We start from the raw sequence: 22,804 nt of genomic DNA, 5'->3' as shown, positions 1-22,804 counted from the left end.
TCCTTCCTGTTATTGTCATTCTTAGTTGAACATTTATTGCTATTTTAACAAAGACTTTTCCACCAAAATCTGTTTTCCCCAACATTATGGTTTCATAAATGAAAAATTGCTTTGATTAAAATGTCAAAAAAATGAGCATTTTGGTAAAAATGAAAAACACTCCACCAATCTAAATTCCCACAGAAAGAAAGAAGTTTAAATTCTAAGGGGAGGAAAAGACAAATACAACTAACGAATATTTTTGTCAAAAAAGCATCAGGAGAAGTTAGAGAATGGTCAAAATCAAAAAGAAAAAAGTATATATATATAGATATGTAAGTTGATATGCTGCATGTTAAAAAATAAGCCAGTTGGTGACCGACATGTTCAGAAAAGAAACTTTTCCTTTAAGCAACTTTTTTCACTGCCCTATCAAGTATGTGATACTACCTGCTATCAGAGAAATGATGTTAGACTAGAAGGATCCATGAGTTTGGTCCATCACTGAAATTTCCACTGTCTAAAACTAGAACTCTGATTGTCCTTGAGAAAGTGCAGATCTTGACCAAAACAGTGACACTGTGGCCTCCCTTTTTTAGAAATACTCTCAGAACAGGGGGAAAAAAGAGTACAAATACTTATACTGGAGCAATGACAGCTGAGGCTTAGAACTCATATAACCAGTGAAAATGGTCATATAAACTTGCTGAACAATGGGACAACTGATTCACCAGGAAACTAAGATATAAAAGACACTTTAGGAGGATCTTCCATGAGCAGATTATAAAATATTCATGGGGGGCCTCTACAGCCAGTGTGTAGCGATGATACTGTTTCTGGAGATGCCATTACAGAAATACGATATTCAAAATACGAACATCTGGTAATCAAATGCATGACAGTGTAGTACTTACATGAGAAACATGATTTATTCCCAAGGAAGGATATTAATTCTAATTTAAACACAGGCCTTCCAGACCTTCTGGAAGACAAAAATACAAAAGAGACAGGAGGGAAGTAGAGTTGTGTGTATCAGGAGAAAAATCAGAACGGAAAAACTGCTACAGTGAGCCTCAGAGAAATACAATGAATCAATCTTGGATTAAGCTACTAGATAGGGAGAAAATAAGGCTAGCACTAGGGAGGTTGTACAGACCTCCAGGGGAAGAAGAGACATGAGAATAAAATTCTGTTTAAAGATGAAGTTAGAAAAAGAAGGTAAACCCCCACCACCCGCCCCAAGATTACAAGAATTGGTAATTCCAACCCTCTAATTACCAAAAACCTCAGAGACGCAGAGGAGGAGAAGTACGAGAATGAAGACGTAGCGACTGATTACATCTGAATTAATTAGGAACACAAAGGCCCTAGTACAAAGACCTCATTGGCAAATATTAACTAGCATTAATGGTTTCAAAAAAATTGAGACAATTGTGCAAAAAAGCTAAGTGTGAGGAATTGACAGGCCTCTTGTGTTTGTTTACAAATACACAGAATAAAAGTTTCGAAGGAAAGCCTGTCGTACGTGAGTTTACACAGGGCAGCTGAAGAAAACCAGGAAAAAAAGTGCTGAGTAATGGACATAAAGACAAATTCTTTCCCTCTGTAAAACGGTGCAGCTCCATTAACTTTTTCATACAGTTCAAGGGAGGAGGATCCATTAGATCATCTACTCTGACCCTGCGTATCATAGGTCATTAAATTTCATTTTCCATTGTACTCAGCTCAGTAGTTTATGCTTAACATATTACAGAAAAACATCTAGTCTTGATGTGAAGGCAGAAAGATGGAGAATCCAACACTGCCCTTGGCTTTTTGCTCTGAGGGTTAAACACCTTTGCTGCTATGAAATTGTGCCTTATTTTTCATTTGAATTTGTTTAGCATCAGCTCCCAGCCAAGAGTTCTTATTACTAGATACTCTTTTCAGCTAGCTTAAACAGCCTTTTAACTCTTAATATATTTTTTCTTGTTAAAGTATTTCCAGATCACAACCAAGTCACTTCTGTTTCCTTGTGAAGCCATATAGAACAAGCTTCTTCTTGTGTATGCTTCTACATAAAGCATTTTCTCCAGCTTTAATAACTTTTTCCTTTCTTTCCCCATCCCATTTTTAGCATTCGGTACACATAATTCTCGTATTGGTGTCAGCAAGACAAGGTAAAATCACCACTCTACCCACATTCATTCATCCTTTTCTTATACTTGCCAGTGGTCCTTACGATGGAGCGTCAGCCCCACTGAAGCCCAGCTTGAGCGGCACATTTACTCTGCCTTGGGAGCCACCAAAGCTCTACGAAGTTTTATGTGCCCTAGGTTTCCTATATAATCACTATACCAAGTTAGGTTCCTTCAGAGAATGAGCCACGTTTTAGGTGAGTTATCTCCATTTACCACGTAGAGAGGTTAGAGCAACTGAGCTTCTAATTTGGAAACTGTTTGGCACTAATAAAACACAGTAAGAGGATATGTACCTGGAATTCTGTTCTCTTTCCCACTGTTTTCCTCCTGCTCTGTCTGCTCTCTACCATTTCTTTTCTATTTTATACAGGGACACCTACAAATTCTAGAAATTCTAGGAAACAGTACCTCTGTCCTGTTTGATGAGGAATTTACCAACGATTAAAAGCAATTTGTTAACCTCCTCCTTCCTGTCCATCTGTCTTTGTTTCCTCATCCACTATGTTAGTAATAAAAGCTTCAGGGGCAAAGATAACAACTCCAACACAGCCCATCACTAGTCTCTACATGCATGCTCATTTCTTACTTTCCAGCCAGTGGCAATGTAACCAAGCAATCATGCTTCAACCAAGGCACTAATGTGGCTTCAGCACTTCATATAAAGTATTATAGTCCATCAATGCAGTCTACAACTGAAACTGGTGTTCCATAAACAGAACTTGTGCAGCAGGCTGATTCCGAATACACCATTTATTTCTACTGAAGACTTTTCATAACTCACTTCCAGGTCTGTTTTGCTCTATCACTCATGACTTACGAGGTCATTTATAACTCATGGAAATAAATGATGTATCATGAGTTATCCTTTTGTAAAGTATTGTGTTAATATATTTAACTTGAATCATTTGGATTTTTTTTCACAGAAGGGGATATAAATTTGCTTATGACATACCAATATATTTAATTCTTGCAATGTATGCTGAAGTAAATACAAATACCTATTTCTATCACCAAACATGACTATGAAAATAAATTTGAAAATATGATTTTATGTTTTTATAATGTTAAGTTCCAAAACAATATGCATCAAGAAATCTCTCACTGAGCTGGAAAAAATTGCTGCCCCAGGCACTTTCCCCAAACAACTTTCCCTTTATTCATTGAGTCTTACATACTGATTTTGTCATTTACAATACTTTCCTCCTTCTCAAACAATTCCATTCTCTCAGGCACTGAACAAAATGGTGCCTGGAAATGAATACAGGAAAAGAGAACACATTTTGTGCTGTTTCTCTGTTTTGTTGGCTTGGGTAATCAGAAGCTATTTATTTACTTAGAGATTTCATTAAACAGTGCCTGGTTTTATTAAGTTGCTGTCCCATAAATTAAACAACATGGTGTTTACAATCAGTTTTTGGTCCTATCTAGGCCAAAACCTGAGTTTTCTAATAAATCAGTTACAGCAATGAGACCAGAAGGTTCAGCTTGAGATGTCAAACCTGTTTGTCCCTTCTGATCTTGGGTCAGTTTCTATTGCTTCATTATTCAATTCAAGCAACTTTTGGATCACCACAATTTCAGGCTGCCAATATAACAGAAGGACTGATGAGCATAAGAAGGTTAGGTTAGCACCAGGGCTGTTTACAGGGTGTTACTTTAGCTTTTTCCCATTGCAGGATCCTTGTCCCCTTTCCAGCCCATAACTCACAAAGGATGCAGAGCAATGTGGGTAAGCAGGAAATAATCTGTCTCAGAGTTTTAAAATCTTATTTAGTGATAACAATTGACCTCCAAACCCCTATAACTCTATCTATCAAATCCTATGTTGCTGATCTCAACTGGTATGATAGTGAAAGGAAAATAGCATGTCGCTGAGGTGACTTGTGTCCAAATTAAATCTTCTTACAAATACAATTCTGGGAAGAACATTCTCTGCAAATCTCTCCAGTGAAGACAAGAGAGAAAGTAGTTGCAGTTCCCCCCTTATAAAAATAGAAAGACCCCCTTTCCCTTATTTGTAAGGCAACATATGTGGCTGAATATTTGGGCAAGCCACTTAATAAAACATTAAGGAATGAAATAAAAACTAAAACTGCAGATAATTAAAATGAACTTGCCTATTCTCAATCTTGTGAATAAACTGAAAATCATCTATAAGCAGTACCTTCTTCACTGCTTTTGTCTCTTAAAATGGTCACCAGAATGCAGTATTAACCAGCTTTATTAACACAATTGATCCTGCATCAACAATTTATTTAAGCATGCGCTTATGTGAAGTGACATAACTGATTTTTAAATGCTTTACAAATATTAAGTGTTACTTACAGATTGTATTTTCAAAGGCTGTCACTCATAATGGCACAGATCTCTAATTTCAGTTTTGTCCTTGATCACACAGTAGATTTTTAAAGACTGCCTAGATGCTGTTGATCTCCGTTCATCAGAGGCAAACATATCATTTCAAAAAAAAGCAAAACACTGCTCACTGGCATTCCACACAAAGCCAGTTGGGATCTACAATATGCAAACCATGAGTTCTGGGCATACTTTTATCTTTTTTTCTACATAACTTTCTAGAGTACTTAGTGAGTTATTTGTAGAGCTCTGAAGGCAAAGTGCTAGGATTATTAAGCTGCTGAAATAGAAAAGTGTCATTTTCATAGTGCCAGAATTCTTCCTTTGAGAGAGAGACGAGGAATAATGTGCTTCTGTCTTTCAACAAAGGAGTGTTTGCTAAAGCAGCTCTGGAAAGAGTAGAGTCTTTCACTCATGGGACAAAATTCTATTTTTGTCATGTTTGCTTGTCACCAAACTTTATCCCTCACTCTAACCTTCTTCTAAACAGAAAAGGAATTGTGCTTGCAGGAAGAACTAGAGAAAGAGGATTTTGGGGTAACATTTCTGCTGGTGTACTGGGTTCTCCCTTGCCTGCTTACCTCTTTTGAATGTAAGGAACGTTTCTGGGTGAACTTGGTCTGGGAAGGATGAAGCAAACGATGCTACGCTTGGCTGATTCACAGCCATGCGCACGGGACTGTTGGCTGTTCCAAGTTGTGTGGGCTGTTCCACACCCTCAATTGAAGACAAAAGGGCTCCAAGTAGTTGGCTTTCTGAATCCATTCTTTATCCTTTCCTTTCCCCCTTTTTCCCTCCCAACTTCAACTCTAAACTGTCTGAGAGAATATGATTCACAGCGTATGCATGCTTTGAGGCCATCCCGTCACACAAAACAAGAAATTTCAAAACAATCTGCAGAAAGCCCAAGCTGCTTTTGAAAGATTGGAAAATACTTCTTTTACTCTTAAGATTTGGGTCAGATGTCACCTACATCTTTCTTGGTAATTAGCAATGAGAGATAGCATTGAAAAAATAAGTAGGTAGGAAGTATTTCAGAACATGCCTCTAAGGGATAGCAATAATTTAATAGGGGATAACTAGCATAGCATGGCACGAATTCCACCAGTCTAACTTTGTGGATATTATAGTGGAGCTTACAAATTTTAACAGCAGATGACATTACTTATTTATATTTTTAGACAGCCTTTGATGAAGTTCCTAATAAACTTCTACTAACTACAGAGTTCTGAAGCTGGATAGTGAGATACAGTTAGTATTTATTTAAAACATATTACCAGTGATCTGGTTAGCTGGACACAGTTCCTGTTCCAGCAGGGTCAATGTTCAGCCCTCTGTTTTTAGCAAATGTACGCTAAGACAGGAAAAGTTTTCTCCTCATCTAAATTTAATCATCTTTGAAAGAGGCAGTGTGAGCTCGTTGCCTAGGATTCCTCGGCAGGTATCTCTGCTGGAAGGGATGAACCTTCTGGCAGTCTCTTTTTCTCTCTATTGATTTAAAGGCAGTTTTGGTGACTAGCAAGAGTGACAGATAACTTTTAGATGGCCAGATTAAACCACCTAATGAATCCAAGCTTGCAAACCCTTCCTCAGATGAAGAGTCTTCAGTTTTTCAGCAGTCTCTGAATCCAATGAGTATCAATAATCAGTTAAATCAAAAATCAATAGGAATGTTTATCTGTACAACCATCTGCCACCTTCAAAGTGAGAGACTGTAGATGACAGTGGTATGAAAGAATTAGAAGAGGCAACTGAATTTAAGTGGAAGTTGTTAGGTGATCAAACAGTATATGCTATGTTTATCAAAGTAAAAAGTACTCCACTAGTATTTGGGTATGTCTGAATCCCTACAGGAGGGAACTGCACCAACTCTTTTGTTGCACAAAGTGGTATATAGTTGCTTTCAAGGAATTGGTGCATCTAGGAAGAAAATGTGTTTTCTATAGACTACAGCAATTTATTTACAGAAATTTCAGGGCTGTCACTTTCCTTCTGAAGGAACAAAGATTGTCCATGGAAGAAACAAATTTGTTGTATCACTGTATTAATAAGCAACACCACAATGTTTTTAGTAAGCACATTCGAAAGGCATAAGCAACTTGGTGCAGAAGAAAAACTAACCTGGATCACAGATTACCTACTGATTTAAAGACCACACTGAGCAGTGCTGTGTAAATACATGGATTCTGATTTTGCTGAATAAACAACCTGAACAAATATTTTGGTTTTGATGACTCAAAGTGAATTTTTAATTTTGCCATTAACCTAAAATTTGAATTACAAATTGTTGTATTTCAAGAAGAAAAACCCAGAGAACTAAGAGCAAAAAGGTATATGCACTGTTTCTAAAAAATCTGAATACATTAAGGGAGGCATTAGTATGGTTACTAATTGCGAGTTATGCAGATTACTCACTTTCATTACAAGCAGAGAAAGTGACCTACAGAATCCTGATACAAAATTAAGACTGATACTGCCATTGTGGCTTTAACCAGAATGTGAAAGAAAATCAAGGTAAATAGCATAAAACAAAGAAAAACATAGTTGACAGAGTATCCCGTAACAAGTGCTTGCTTCAGTTATCCATAGTTATTGATGGATGAGATTTGTAGTATCTCTGGAAATTGGCAGGAGACTACTGATAGCTTTATTGATTATAATTTTTTTCTAAATTGACATGGGGAAAAATGGCAAAATTTCTGAAAATGACTGTTGAAAACTTTCAGTTTCATATAGTATCATAAAAAATTGAACCAAACTTATGAAACTATATTTAGAATGAAAAGAAAATATGATCCAGAGTCCTTCTGGATTACCAGTAGAAGATTCATCTACTTTCAAATATCTAATTGATTTATTTGCATACTTTTGTTGTGCTTATGGCATTTTTCTTGTCAAAAGGAGAAACTTCAAAAGATGAGTGTTACCAGCAAATATTCAAACAAGTTCAGCTTTAAATTTAGCTGTAATTCTAGAAAGCTTCCTCTTATGCCCAAAACTATTTGAAACTTTTTCTTTCAGAGAATTATTTCACATTTCTAAAAATCCAGAATTATAGAGAAGCTCTGTAGCAGCCATACCAGCAAAAGCAAATCTCCAAATACATAGAAGAATCCAATGTTTAGGCAGTGATCTGACCAAGTTGTCTGGACATCAACATTCTGACACTTTCCAACCAGAACAGTCTTCCCATCAGCAGTTAAGCAAATAAATAACCAGAATTCTGTAAGATCTCTCCTTCACCTCTATCACTGGGTACAGTTTCAAATTATGTTGAAAAGGACCTAATGGCAGGATTCTACCAAAAGGGACAGCTCTTCTTTCATGTTTTCCATCCTTGGCCTTATATTCCTACCAATTGTATCCAGTCTATCCAATCTTGTGATCACAGAAGTCAGCCTGCAACCAATTTAAAAGACCCCCCCCCACACACACACACACATTTCCCAACAGATAACCAAGTTGAGGGGGAAGAGGGGGAAAAAAGCAGGACTGCCCATTTTGGGGGCAGCCCATGGATAGGTAGGCATAAGCATAAAATGCCTCCCCTCACTCCTGAGATAACATTAACACTGGGAAAGATTTACATTTCCACTGATACCTGCCATCACCTGCTGAGCACCTTTCAACTTTCACTGAAGTCAACAGGAGATGAAGAAACTCAGTACCACACAACACGAAACTCCCACTGAGCCAGATGCTGAGATCTGAGTCCTTAGAAACTGCAGGCACTCAAGAGACTTGCAGGCTGTAGCTGCACTGATTTCATCACAAGTTTTGTTGGAGTTAGGAATAAGTAGGCTGAATTTCTGAGCACATCCTCTAAGATACTGAGTACCTGTATCTCTTTATAAGCTTGACCCTGACTGAAATACTGCATAATATTCATGCTTCCCTACAACTTATTCATTCCCAAACAGTAAAGTATTGCCTGTTTGGACCCTGAACCTATACTGTTTCAACAGACAAGCAGGACTGAGGTCCTGTGAAGTGGTATTTGTGTGAATGTCTGTGCGCACACAAGTTTATGTGGAGAGGGAAGCAGGCAATGAGAAAAAAAGAAAAGAAACAATTTTGAGTAAGCTTGTTAGCAAACTAAACACATCTGTAATCAGAATATCCTCAAACTAATGAGATCCAGCACATTATTATTACAGCACCCCAAGACTGCTGGCAGTTTACAAAACAAATTAAGACACAAAACTTACCCCCAAGGAATTTACAGTGTAATTTTAGATATGCCGTAGGGTAACACAATGAAGAAGAAGAAAAAATGGGGACAGGAATGATAAGGGTTAGACTGTGTCATGGTGTGCATGTTTTAATGATTGCTTCACAAACTTAAAATATAATTACCTCCCTTCTTCTCTAGCTCTCTTAATGCTACCCCTCTTTTTTGACTGACACTGGTGGGTGTTCAGACATACCTGAAATAGAAGCAAGCCATTTAAATGGCTCAAACAGGTGAACCATTTTTCTTCTGCCTCACTATTTTTTGATGTCCAGTTGTTTTTCCTTAAAATTAGGATGGATGGGTTTATATAAAAACTCCAACATCACCTGTTTCTCTCATTGTGATCACAATCCCATGCAGCTTGTTTTCCAAAGGTGTTAAAATCCATGATATAGATAGAAGAGAAAATCATATGAAAACTATCACCGCACTTAATTAGCTGCAAAGCGTGAAATTGTTCTAGCAGTATAAATAAAAAATATCTGTAATATGGTCTTTGCTTAGTGTGAGGCAGCAGGCATTTTTATTTTTCTATCACATATTTTCCTCCTTTTAATTGACTGTAACCTTTTTCCTTATAGAATCAGTCTTTCCTTGCATATTTCTGCCTTTTTACCATTTTTGTAAAATATCCATTCCAACCATTTTCTAACCCTTGCCTATTATATAGCATCTCCACACAAACCCTTAGCATAATTTTTATTATGTGAAATTATTTTTTTCAGTCCTTCCACCTTTTTCCACCACCATTTATCTTGCTCGTCACAGCTACCCATGGCATCTCCTGTTTTCATTTATGATGTAAGCCATTTCCTATTTTCCTCACAGGAAAATGGAACCATTGCTACTAACTTCTATATCAGGTAAACTGAATCACACTACGGAAGTGCTTTTCATTATCCATTAACTTACACGGGTAGCATAAACCAAGTCGGCACCCAACTTGATCACTGGTATAAGTGTCTAAAAATACATGAAGCAAGCCTCTGTTGTTATATATTGTCCAGTCCCAGCGGGAGCTCTTAAAGTTCCTGCACGATGAACAACAACATGCACAATAATAATAAATTTTGAAATGCACAGTGCCTTCTCATTATTTACTCCATAAAGATCAGTAAGGTCAAGCTCATAAAAAATTCTAAAAAAAGAATTTCAATATTCTGTTAGAAGATGACCTATTTCTATTTCAGTTTCATATAATATATATTACAGAATCCCAAATCAAAATGAAACATTTAAAATGTTACCAAAAATTACAAACTTTTGATCCAAACTTTTTCATTAGAAATAATTTCCTGGCAAAATGTGAATTATGTTCATCTAGTTCATGTCTATAATGTTTCAGAATGGAAAAAAGGAGTGTAATAATGGATATTCCAGTGAAATGAGAAAGCCAGAACTTACCTGGTCTAAATGATATGAGCATGGGATAGGTGTTTTTTTTAAAGAAAGAGTTGCTCAAATTCACTTATGAAGTAGTTTAAAGCTCTAAGACTCCCTGTACTGGCTTAGAAATACCTGTCCTTTGGGAAAGCCTTCTGAAAGCACAAAGTGGCAGTCTCATACAAACTCATTCTACTGGCTCAGAATTGAGAGAAAAATTGTACTGAATTAACTTTTCAGTGCACATGTTATGCTGGATCAAGTATTGTCCACCCCACTACTCTTAAACATCCTCATGCTCAAAATGATTTGTACATTCAGTCAAGAAAACCGATAGCTTGTACATGGACAGAATGGTCGGGATTCAATTAGCGATCAGCTACTTCAGGTGCTGTTTCTGTTGTTCAGTTCATGACTTCATGCTTTGTATTTTGCATGCTATTCAAAAATATGTTTCAAACAGAAATATTAATGAGATGACATAGGCTTTGGCCTAACATGAGAAGGAATGTCTCCAGCCTTAACTGAATAGGTAAGACCGCCAATTTTGAGGCATTAAAATGCTTTTTGCTGAGATTCATGTGGCTGTGGTAGACATTAAAGTATCTGATGGACACAGTGAACTGTGAGAAGCGTCACAACTGAAGGAAATATATCCTTTTTTTCGCTCCCAACATTTGCTTTGTGAAATCTTGAGCATTTGAATTCTTGAGCAAATTACTAATTCTGTATGTAATAATGTATCAGTATTGAAAGGTAGCTTTTCTTGGTTTGCTTGTAAATTTTTAAGATATGGGTCCACAAAAGTATCTCTTGAGTTCAGAATTTTATAGAGTTTATCATTATTAAAATGTCTCTTAAGAGACACCAACATTTTCTTCATAGAGTTGGGATCCTGTAATAGTTCATCTTTCTAATGAGACATGAGGTATTCTAAATTTCCCAACAGCCTAAAAAGAGCTTTTGGTGTTTGCAATTTGTGCGAGATTTGTGAACTATAATAGGCTCAAGGCATTTTTAGATTTATTTTAATTGAATAATTGTTTTTATGAGTAAAATAATTGTAATGTCTAGAGTTAAGTTTTTAAACATATGGGTGGCCAGCACTTTAAACTTCACTAATAACCTCTCCCACCCCTCAAAAGTATGGAAGACTGAAATATAGGTGCAATGATTAAGGTTTAAAGACTTTGACTGCATAACATAGGATTCATAAAAAATTAATACTGCTTAATTACTATCAATTTTCAAAACATTTAAAGTATAAATCTAATAAATTAATATCTATAATTATTATCAAGTACATATGGACATGTAATTACATTTACTGCAAATAGGAGCAACTGAAAAAATAGAGATTAAAATGTCAGTAAAAGCTGAAAAAGAAGCCTTTGGAATCATTCATTACCCATTTAATAGAGCTGTGTATGGTAGTGCTAGAAGGAGAATTATCAGTGTGGTTGCATCTGCAGAAATAGAGAAAGTAAAGTCAAGATTTAGTGGAAATATACGATCGACAGAAAACCTGGTACCGATTCTGATCTAAACCACATTGAAATCAAAAGAATACTCTTGTGTTGATTTCAGATTATGTTGGAGTATGAGAAAAAAAGCCCCCCCGAAGATTTTAAACAAAGATTACTTGATCTGAAGATTTATTATAAAATGATTCTAATTTAATCATTTTTCATAGATACCTTTACAGCCCCTTTTGTAAGATATGGAGCCAACACATTTTTGCCTCAAGCTGCAATAAAGTTACGGTTTCACATATGAAATTTGGTATTTTTAGTTCTTAACTAACAATTCAGAGAGAAATTACGAAGTTCAAACCATCTGAACCAAGCTGTTGAAAAGAGAAATGGCAATCTCTTACAGAAATCTGCCTCTGTACCTCATTGAGAGAATCTGCAAATGCTAAATAAAAATTATTACACTTCTGGGCAACAAAAATTATAAACAAGTTTTAAAGGAATGTAATTGTTCATTGGCAATGTAACTGTAAAGACATGATCAACATTAAAATAGGAAATATCATCAGACCTGACATATTTTTTCGCAATACACAATAAGGAAGTCCATTGGAAACAATAGTTGCTTCTTTGCCAATGAAGAGAGATAATTTCCTCTTGGAGAAAGAGGACTGTTTTCTTTCTTTCTCTCCCTTCTTTTCCCCCTCCCTCCCTCTATATATTTATGCTCCTACAATGCTTGGTGGGTTTTTTTTGTTTTTTTTGTTTTTTTTTACTAAAGAACCGCTCTGCTATTCTTCTGTGATCTGATGTCTCTGAAAAGAGTTTTCAGCTACTATCAACTATTATGTACCTGTATTAAAATGGACAGTTTTTGATGAAAATTTTAAGTAAAGATTTTCCTTATAAACCAGAGTTAAGAATCGTGTATGCTACTAAAGTTTCAGTTCAACAAGGATTTAACAAAGAGAGATAAAAGTTCCATTAATGAGTTTTCTGGTTTTGTATAAATCTAGAATGAAGGTTTAATTGGACTGTTATTGTATTTCTCTCATGCTCTTAAGGCATTATGCAGATTTCAAAAAGCATAATATTTAACATCTATAAGTAAGCCTTTAAACAAAGGCTTTACATTTCTTTTCCAATTGTCAGTCTCAAACAACCCTTTAAAATGCATCTTAAAGAAAAGCTTTAAAACATATGAATTTTGCAGGTCTCAGGAATTTATATTGGGAAGAGAGTTTCTGAGCCATCTGTTTCTAGCTGCAATGCTCTGGCACCATGCAATTCTTGATTAAAACAGCTACCACGTCGCCATGGTGTAGTCTCAGGCATGAAGTTTCCAAATCACACAGGACCTTCTAACGCCAACTGATATCTGGTATTTCAGTTGAAAATTTACTGGTGATTTATACAGGACAAATAGGAAAGTCTACTTAAGTAAGCTGCTGCATTCCCCAGTATTTATAGCTCTCGTAACACCAGTACGCAGGTCTCCGTATAGAAAATTACAATAATCTTAAAAAACAGGCAAAACCACAGATAACTTTTGGGGTATCATAAGTGAAAGGACAGAATTTCCTTGTGGCGTATAGAAGCAAGAAGTAAACTAGGCTATATATTCTGGAAGTAGCTGGGGATCTAACAGGACTGTTAAAAACAGATGACAAGCATCTCTCATCAATCAGAGGTGTCAATATACCATCTTTTATTCCCTACCCTCCAATCCATCTCTATCAGCTAGCTGTGTCCATTAAACATTTGACAATTTACTTCACCCTGCAAAGACACGGGTATAGCTCAATGCCATCATCCCACAGACGCCACAAAGACCCCGAACAGAGGCAAAGCCAAATAAATTCTAGCTCTATTCAAAATCTGACATCATTTTGGGAACAAAACTTTGTAAATTAACCCTATATAGAAATGAACTACTACAGCTGAGAAACAAATAACAAAATTCTTAGCTAGCTGCGCAGTGTGTATATCCGGATCCAAATTTAACAACTTAAGCCTCACTTAGCTAAAGATATAAATATGGTGCTACCTGGAACTGATTGTCCATCAGGGGTTTTTCAGAAATCGCATTACTGAACTACAATTCTGGCATTTGTAATTCAGCTCTCAGTATCCTTTCTGGAACAACCTTGGCATGCAATGTCCCTCTGTAGGAGTGAATGTTTTCAGAAGGGTATCCAAAATAAACTTTTTGCTTTTAAATTCTAAGTTCTTAACACTCCCATCACTTTAAAACAGTTTGGTAGCATAAAATTAAATGGTACAAACCAGTAATCTATCAAGTGGACTTGACAGGTTTGGTATTTAGAAAAAATGTTAATAGCTGAAAAATTGAAGTTTAAAAAGGGCTTCCTCTTGTGTGTGAGTGAAGTGACTACTTTTCATGCAGATTTTTACTGCATATATTGTATGATGAATCTATATTTCAGAAAAACTCATTACAGATTCACAACACACAAATGTGTCTGAGTATTAAAATGAATTAACAGCATACCAAGCTCCATTGTAGGGCTGCTGGACCGACTATAGGATATGCACTTTAAATGTATTTATTTGAAACAGTACACAAGCACAGCTACTTTGCATTGGTAATGCTGGACTTGTACTACTAATAATATGGAAATGTAGGAAGAATCATCATTGTGTATGAAATTATTTGTATACTGAAACAAACAAAACAACTAACTGGATCTTTAGATGATGCCTTAAGACCTTCTATACATACTACTTCATTATTATTATCGTCTTCCATCTGGACCCCACAATAAAGTGAAGAGAGGCCTAAAGAGGAAACATGATCCTTTAATAGGAATATGCCAAAAACCTGGGTGTATTTGAAATTTCTACCAGTGAAGAAAAAATGGCTTTCCATTATTTTCTTTATTAAGTTTCTTTATTTTGAGTTCTTGGGTACAGTCAGTGCGGAATATTATATTTTTACCTCATTTCACCAAATTGTACTTTCTGTTCTACTGGCATTCCCCATTATCATGAAAAATACTGTGTTAAGATAGTGCCATAGCCACCAGTAAACTTCTGGCTCACACTTTAGAAAAGATTTCCTTTGTAGCCTTTCTGTAGACAGGCAGTACAATTAATTATTTAATAACAATAACTATAATGAATACAACAATATAATTCTAATAATTGGTAAGTAATAATGGAATCTCTTTTGATGCAACAAATTGATTCATGGACCATCTTGGAATTGCAGCTAATATTAAACGCTGTTCATCTCAATGAACATCTATTTCCATAGTGCAAGATCAATAGATTGTTTAGAAAAACAGAAAAGGAAAAAATAATAGAGGTAATGTGAAATTAAGTCCAAACCAAATCCACTGAAAATAAGCTGAAACCTTTCTATTGCCTTCAGTGCATTCTGTATTAGATCCCTTATGGGTTTTGCTGTGAAAGAAGATTAAGGATACCACATGAGTAAAATTCCACAAGAACTTTGAATAAAACCAAAAATTTGTATTCATCCTTACTTGAATCGCTACTTATGAAACTGTACATGTGAAAAACAGAGTCCTGAAAATTGCTTATTGTTTTTCTTTTTTTAAAAAAAGGCCAGAAATACAAACTGCTCATTTTTCCTTTAATACTACAGAATTCATACATGGGCTAACCTTTAAGCATGTGAATGTTTTCATTTACCTCAATGTGCAACTATGTAGCCCTGTAATACAGTATTGCCATTGTTAGTAACAGGACATAACTTTTGTACTGAATTTGCAAGGCCTCAGCATGTTGCTCTGTCTGAACCTGATCTACCTGCAGTTTTGTTCTACTTGTGACAAGTAAAACACAAGTTGTGTTTAGCTGTGACAGCAATTTCCCTAACTGACCAGGTGTCTGCTGCTAATTTGTTTTATCTTTCTGTGGCACAATCCTAGTTTTATATGGATAGGAGTAACAAGCAGTTATTCTAGATAGAATTTGATATTTATGACTTCAGTGTAGAGAAATACAGGCGTGGTACAATAGCAGAGGCCTTGAGTAGTGGAGACACCAGGTGAGGCATAGAGGGTTATAGGCATGGGATGATAAGAGATGGGGCACAGGCCGGCACTGGAGACCCCATGGCTACAAAGAACTCAGCCATGTTCAGTTGAAAAAATGCAGACATGGAGTTGGATAAAACTGGTTTTAGGGGTAACACAGGGAACAAACAGGCATATAACAGGGAATAAAAGGCACCATATATCACAAATTCAGATGCAACATGAAGATGCACACTAATGAAGAAAGAGAAAGGTATAAAAGTGTGTCAGCAAATCAATATATAAAGATGATCCCGAGTGGCTCCTTGAGGAGCAAGAAACCCTCAACATGAACTTCATATTCTTCCTGGTGAAGGACTCCAGATGCCGACAGCTCACTGTAATGCCCCCCTCCCAGAAGGAAGCCACTGACCTTAGGACCCAGAGGAGCAGTGAAAGGGTAAGCATAAGTCCAGGAAAAGGGGTAGAAACTAAGAAATATGTTGAAGTGTGTATATAACAATTTTAATTGCATTATCATTCTTTCTTTTTCTGTAACAATTAAATTTGGACTAATAATAATTAAACTGTTAAGATTTCAATTATACTAACAATGAATTCTTGGCACGCTCCCTCTCTCTCTCTCTAAGGTATGCTCCCTCTTTGCCCATAGACAAGATTTGAGCATAACAAATGGCAGTACTCAGCTACCTAAAGCATTCAGAAGGCCGCAATGGAAGCAGGGTCTCTAACTGTGCTAATCTACCTCTGACTGACCTCTGAAATGTCCAAATCTTGTGATACGAACTTGAGGAAATCAGCCATCTAAAATAGATCAGCTGAATTTACACTTAATGACATCTGTTTTTTTGCATGCAAATTTGGCATTTTTTGTTCAGTTGTTACAAATTACAGATTCAGTTGAACAAATTTTTGTTCAGCTGTTAAACACACAAAATCATTTTCAGTGTGTTTAAATGCAATATTCCAAAATGTGAAAAAAGGTTGCAAACAGAAGTCCCTGTATTTATAGGCTTATTCTCAAGTGTATAAGGCTAAAGAGTGCACATCTTCAGTCTATTTCTTCTAGTCCAGCTTTTTATTTCTAGCTGTGTTTGAAATTGGTGGGATGACTGACAGATCAAATAAGAAACTCCAAGCAAGAAGAGACATCAATTGTGCTTATTTTGGAGAACAATTTTCTCATTGCTGTCTAACCAGTAAAAGAAAGGGATAGATATTCCTTGTTACAGTTTAAAAATGGAAGGCAGACAAAGAAGGTAGTAGATCAATAAAGAAATCAGTAACATTAGCCAGAGGATAATAGAAGACCTTTGAGTGCTGAAAAGCTTCCAAAAATACCATTTTCAGGTAACGTACAGAAAGAGCTAGATAATGTAGAAAGAAAAGGTGGGAAAAAATAAAATTGGAGATACTGTTAAATATATTTTGCACTAAAAAGGGAAAGATATGGAAAACAATCACAGCCAAATCTACAAACTTATGTAAAAAAGGGAAGGGGGAGGGAAGCAGCTAAGTAAGGACCCATTCTAGTGAACTCGGATGTTATGATCTTAGACTTCAGCCTGGATCATTGCAAGCCCTTGTTCTTAAGAATGAAATTGCTGACCCTAACTGAGCAGTGCTTGGTTTGTAATCCAAAGCAAACAAGACAGGACGATGATGGCACACCAGTTCAGTGCTCTGCTCTCTTCACTTGTTCCCGTCTGAATACAAATCCAGCAATAGGCTGCCCACCTTCAAAGCACTCTCTATAGAGTCAGACCACGTTATCTGAGAAGTCATCTATCTTTGTAAGCAGGTAAGGCATGTCCACATAGCAAAATAAGAAGTGGTACTTCAAAGATCCTTGAGAGAGTGAAAACCCAAGCTATAAAATGAAACAGCACAGCACAGCATGGATTCACCACATCTGATTTAGAAGAAATAGCTAAATTAATCACAGAGTAACTGCTAAAATACCATTTTGAAAATGGTTCCTCCAGCTTTATCTCCACTGTACACCAGGTACACACCACAAGCATACCAATAGGTCTAAATTACCAATCAGCTCAGGCAAGGACTTGCCTGGAGTGTACCACAGCCGCTTTTGGGCCCTTCTCTCCAGGTGAGATCCCTGCAGAAAACAGAGTACATGAAAAACGGAAAGCCCAGAGCTTACCTGAACCAGCAGATGGGATGTCTGCACTTGCAGCCAAGAGCTACTGAATCCAGTTTAGCTATGACACAAGGCACCTTGATATAGTTCAATTTTATACCATCTCTTCCTCAAAAGAAGGATTCCCTGTGAATAGAGATTAGCGAGCTTAGCCAAAATTACTGAGTGAAAAAGTGATGACAAAGCAATTAAAATGCCTACAATTTAGTTTAAAAGAGTGAAAGACTTTGTTTTTATGGCAAAAATTATTCCTCCAAAATATTGATCCAGTACAAAAACAATAGCCTATTTAAACACTGGAGTATGAATAGCAGGATTCACTATAAAATTCAGGCGATTAGTACACTTTTTAGAAATGACAAAATAGATGTACAGTACAAGATGCAAATCATAAATGAAATGTTTATCACAACATGACTGGGGTATCATTTAAAATGCCTGATTTCATTTATGGTCCACAATTGAAATTAGGAAGGAATACTTCCCAAAGTATAAACAACTTTTCTATATCTGTGTGGGATAAATTCATGGACCAATAAATGCTAAGGATGTGTAACACCTAGCAGCATTAATTTATGAAGCTTGGAGCCAAGTACCAGCCTGCACACAACAAGGAATACAGGTGATTTCACACTCTCATAACCACTACTAAATCAAATGTTATTTCTTTTAAATGCTGTATTGGGAAAAGCTGTTTTGAATTATCTGTGGCAAATCTAGGCCATCTTTTTTAGCTCTGCTTTGCAGTTGCATGCTAGTCTTTTTATGTCCTCATGTATTTAAACACTGCGGTATAATCTAATTCTTTTATCTTGGCTATTCTTTTTCTAGACTTGTCTTAGGTGATACTAACACTCAGGGGTTCTGAGTTGAAGGCAGCTAAAATCTATGCAGTTTTGCTGCCAGACTGACTGAGAAAAGTATCTGCATGTTCTGGATCCCTGACTAACAAGTTAATTGTTCAAAAGCTGGTAGGTGGAATCTGATGACATGTAGCACACAGTCACAGAGTATTTATTGCTTTTGGACAAATCTGAAAAACACAAAATAGGTTGATGAGATTCCTTTCTTTTTTTGCTTGTCCTAGGGTGGACTAACAGTGGTTGTTAAACCTAAGTCAAGTAAGGATAAAAACATATTAAATAACAACTAACATAGTCATATTTACTTCTAATTTCTTATATTTGAAGACATGTAGTTTTGCTTCAATGATAAGGTTATATATTTACTGTCTGATGAAAAATTGTATCCCAATAACTGGGATATTGGGACTTAGGAAAGGAAGTATAATAAGGCATCACTAACCCTCCTACCTGAAAAATGTTGTGTTCTGAACTGGAAACAAAGATTTAAAGATATAAAACTGATGTAAGCAGAGGAGTTATAGAAATGCATACTATTTTTCACTGATATGTATACAAGATGGCAGCTTAATACAGCCACTTAAGTCTGAAAGAATTCAGCTATTCATTAAGGTTATATGAGGCTATAAACAAAGGAGAATCCTCAACAGAAAATAAAGCAGCCATCTTAAATTTATAGTACAGAAACTATTTTTAAGATTCATAGTTAAATATATAAGTAAATCCCCAAGTGGTTTGAATTTCCAGAGCTCTGCAGGTGTTGAGCCATTTCACTGTAGGCGTGGAGCCACTGAAATTCTGATGTTGAAAAATTTTGCAAAAAAGGTACACATATATAAAGTGAAATAATCTTGTGAGTTGCTTTTGCATGTGAGTAAAATATTTTTCTTTTTTATATCACTTGAGTTTAGTAGCTGGATTGCTACAACATATACCTAATCATACATTCATCAAAGTTGGAAACAAAGGCAATAATTAGATAGCCAAAGTGGATGAAGTACATGCATCTGCTATGCAATAATGAATATAAGGAAGCACAACCAAAATCTCTGGATGTGCTTTAACTTCTGTATGTAGGAGCTTCCAATCACCCAAACAGAGAGAGACCATCTAACTGAGGGAACTGTTGATCACTCAGTGGTCATCTGGATAGTAAGTTATAGGTTGTCCAGGGCTCATGCATAGTTTGTTTAAGAAATCCCTACCCTGCAACCCTCTTGGAATTGAATCATGCCAGAACTCTTATTTGGGAATAACAGTTCTGCTAAATTTGAAAGAGCTACACCAACTGAAACCAGGCTGTGACTTTGATTATACAAAGGGATAATAATGGAAGTTCAGGAGAGCACATTATCCATTCCAATTAACTAGAACAATTTTTCCCACTGTAAAATTTAATACAAACCCATAAATGATACATGCAATATAGCATACAGTTATTCCATATAGAAAACAAATTAAATTATTCAATTATTGACAGAGGAGTTAATGGAGCAGCAGTATAGTCTACATGCTAAAGTTCAATACAATAGAATTAAAAATTGGAGGTGGGTGAGCTGGGAATATCTTCCATCTACTTCCTGTCATTTCAAGCTGCAAATAACCAAATGAATTTTCACAGGCAATTAGTTGTTAGAAATACCTGTGAAAGCAAGTATACTCCCAATGTCTCTAAGTAATTTAGACTGGCAGGTGTTGAGGAAGCAGTACATCTCCAATAACACACAAAAAAGTTCCACAGTACCATTGGTAAGACCAAAGTAAATTAATTTCAGGAGAATAAGATAGCCTACTGTTTTTATCTTATATTTAGCCAAGGAACAACCAACTACAGAAGCTATTCACACAGCTGTCTTTGGAGCTTAGCAAACCCTTTCCCTCTACTGGAAGACCATTTTACAGTGCAGTATTGTGAATGCTAATTACACCATAAAACCCAATAACACACACAGCCTTATTGAAACATCCCAAACCCATCAAAATATGATTTTGGTTGGTTTCTTTAAGTGTGGAAAGGTAAAAAGCCTAGAATTCTATGTGGAAATAGCAGAGTGGTATCTCAGTGAACAAAAAAAACAGTGAAAAAAACTGATTAAGTAGACTTTTCAACATATGCTCACACTTAAATATATTTATATGTGTGCTTGCATACAGAACACTCAGACAGGGACTGTCATGGTTTTGTAGTTTGAGCAATATCAGATTCATGCCAACACTGTCTGTTAAGTGCAGCTGTCATCCCACTTTCTGTTACACTATCTATTTTAAAATAGAAAGATGGTACATTAGTGCACATCTAAGAAATACCTGTAATTTTGGGGTGACTGATGTCAATCAAAATTCAGAACTGTGCCCAGAAATCTTTCCATCCTTCATATTTAAGTATAGAGATTTTTTAGTATCAGCTCTAGGCATGAGGTGATTTTCTAAAATCAGCCAGTCTCCAAAGATGACAGTGATTTACTGAGAGAATCTAGAGCTGTCCATAATAACCGGATCTAGCTGAGTAATACCCATTGAATAATTTATGAGAAAATGTATGATATTATTTGACAAATAAGTAATTTTTATATGGACATTCTTCTGTTAAAAATAGGTAATATTCATAAAAATACAGATTTCTAATTATTTAAATAAGAAAAAAGTTTAAAACTACTGTGTTTCCTTTGTCCCTTTATGAGACAATCCTCTGAAATGTAATCCAAATAAATTTAAAAGACTTTTATCTGGAAGAAATAAAATCTTTAAATTTTGATATAGATTCTGTAGATTTCATTTGCTTGGAAATACAAACAATGGATATGGATTGGATGAGTGATCTTTTTCATTGAATAGAAACACAGAATTGAGTATAATTTTGCTGTAGCACAGGTGATCTGAAGAGAAATTATGATCACTACTTCACTACATGACTTTGAAGTTTCCATATAATTTAATTATGGTGTATGGCCCTGGTGTAATGAAAATAAAGCATCAACTACATTTTTACACCATGCAAATGTTCGGAGATATATGACTATATAAACAGTAGGAATTTGATCAGTGATTATAATGTTCATAATCTGTACAATTAGTTTTCCAAGAAAAAAGCAACTCATCTATAGAAAACAGAAGGAATGGAGGAAAGAAAGAATTAAGTTAATTCTACATGACTTAAGGACTAAGCGGAGATATCTAAAATAGAAGCCTAGTAACCCTCGGCTTCCTCTGCAGTCAGAAAGAGAGAAAGAAGGCTCTATAAGTCTGCGAGTCTGCTTACTCAAGTGAAGACTACCTGCTTTCATCGGTGGGCACCAGCAAGGATCTCAATTTGGCGACACCAGCTTAATGTCTAAAAGTAGGTAGGATGAATCCATAGGTGCAAACTCCATCTGTCGTTGAAGGCCTGGTATGTGTGCCTGGAGACTGCACAGGATGGCCATGCCACTGAGCTTGTGCTGAGAGGGCTCCACTGGAACTGTGTGTAGTGAGGCTACAATAATAGTCAGAGATAGAAACTTCTATCACACAGATCTCATCTACCCAGTGAAACGTCATATAAGGCCCAAGACCAATTTACCGGCCCACAGGTTGGAGGAATATCCTTAGCAGTTTCCTCTAAAGTCACAAACCGATACTAGCCTCATAATTACAGTCCTTCTACTTCTGAATAAGCAAGTTTAGGAAATCAGTAGAATTAACTAGTGAAGCCTTCTGAAATGAAAAGCTCAAGAATTTAAATGTAAAGGAAACTTTATGAAAAAATTGAATAAGTGACCTGAAATTTATACCATAAATAGGGTTACAAGGCTTCAGTGCTAACTGAATAAACTCATCCTAATACTATTAGAAGTAAGCAGATAGCCTACAGAAAAATGAAGAAAGGAAATGATTACCAAAGAGGAATGTATCCTGGAATTCAGAAAATGTACAGGAAAAAAACGAAAGCTGTCGGAAGTCATGCTGAATTTGACCGCACCAGAGATTAAAGCACATTATTAAGAGGTTATTCAGACAGAAGACTGAAAACAAAAGAAAAGCAGGATTTCAGTGGGAGAGGAACAGAGTACAGCTTAATAAAACCCTTCAAATTTGGGATAATAGGGCCCTGACACTATAAACACGTGGCCAAAGGAAGAATGGCTAATAGGAACGAGGACATGAAATGAAATTATC

The 22,804-nt window shown here is 36.1% G+C and overlaps 1 long non-coding RNA gene across 2 annotated transcripts in view; it reads right to left on the bottom strand.

Annotated features, from left to right (window-relative positions):
* LOC112979707 (uncharacterized) overlaps positions 1-17,845 on the bottom strand; it is a 59,301-nt gene extending 41,456 nt beyond the window's left edge. For both annotated transcript variants that reach the window (XR_003258253.2, XR_003258252.2), the window contains exon 1: positions 17,790-17,845. This is a non-coding gene — a long non-coding RNA (uncharacterized LOC112979707). The remainder of the gene's footprint in view (positions 1-17,789) is intronic.
* Between the last annotated feature and the right edge of the window lie 4,959 nt (positions 17,846-22,804).

The sequence above is a fragment of the Dromaius novaehollandiae genome, chromosome 6 (genome assembly GCF_036370855.1).
Source record: "Dromaius novaehollandiae isolate bDroNov1 chromosome 6, bDroNov1.hap1, whole genome shotgun sequence".
NCBI lineage: Eukaryota > Metazoa > Chordata > Aves > Casuariiformes > Dromaiidae > Dromaius > Dromaius novaehollandiae.
The sequence above is the reverse complement of the archived record's forward strand: the minus strand, read 5'-3'. Positions and strand labels throughout refer to the sequence as shown.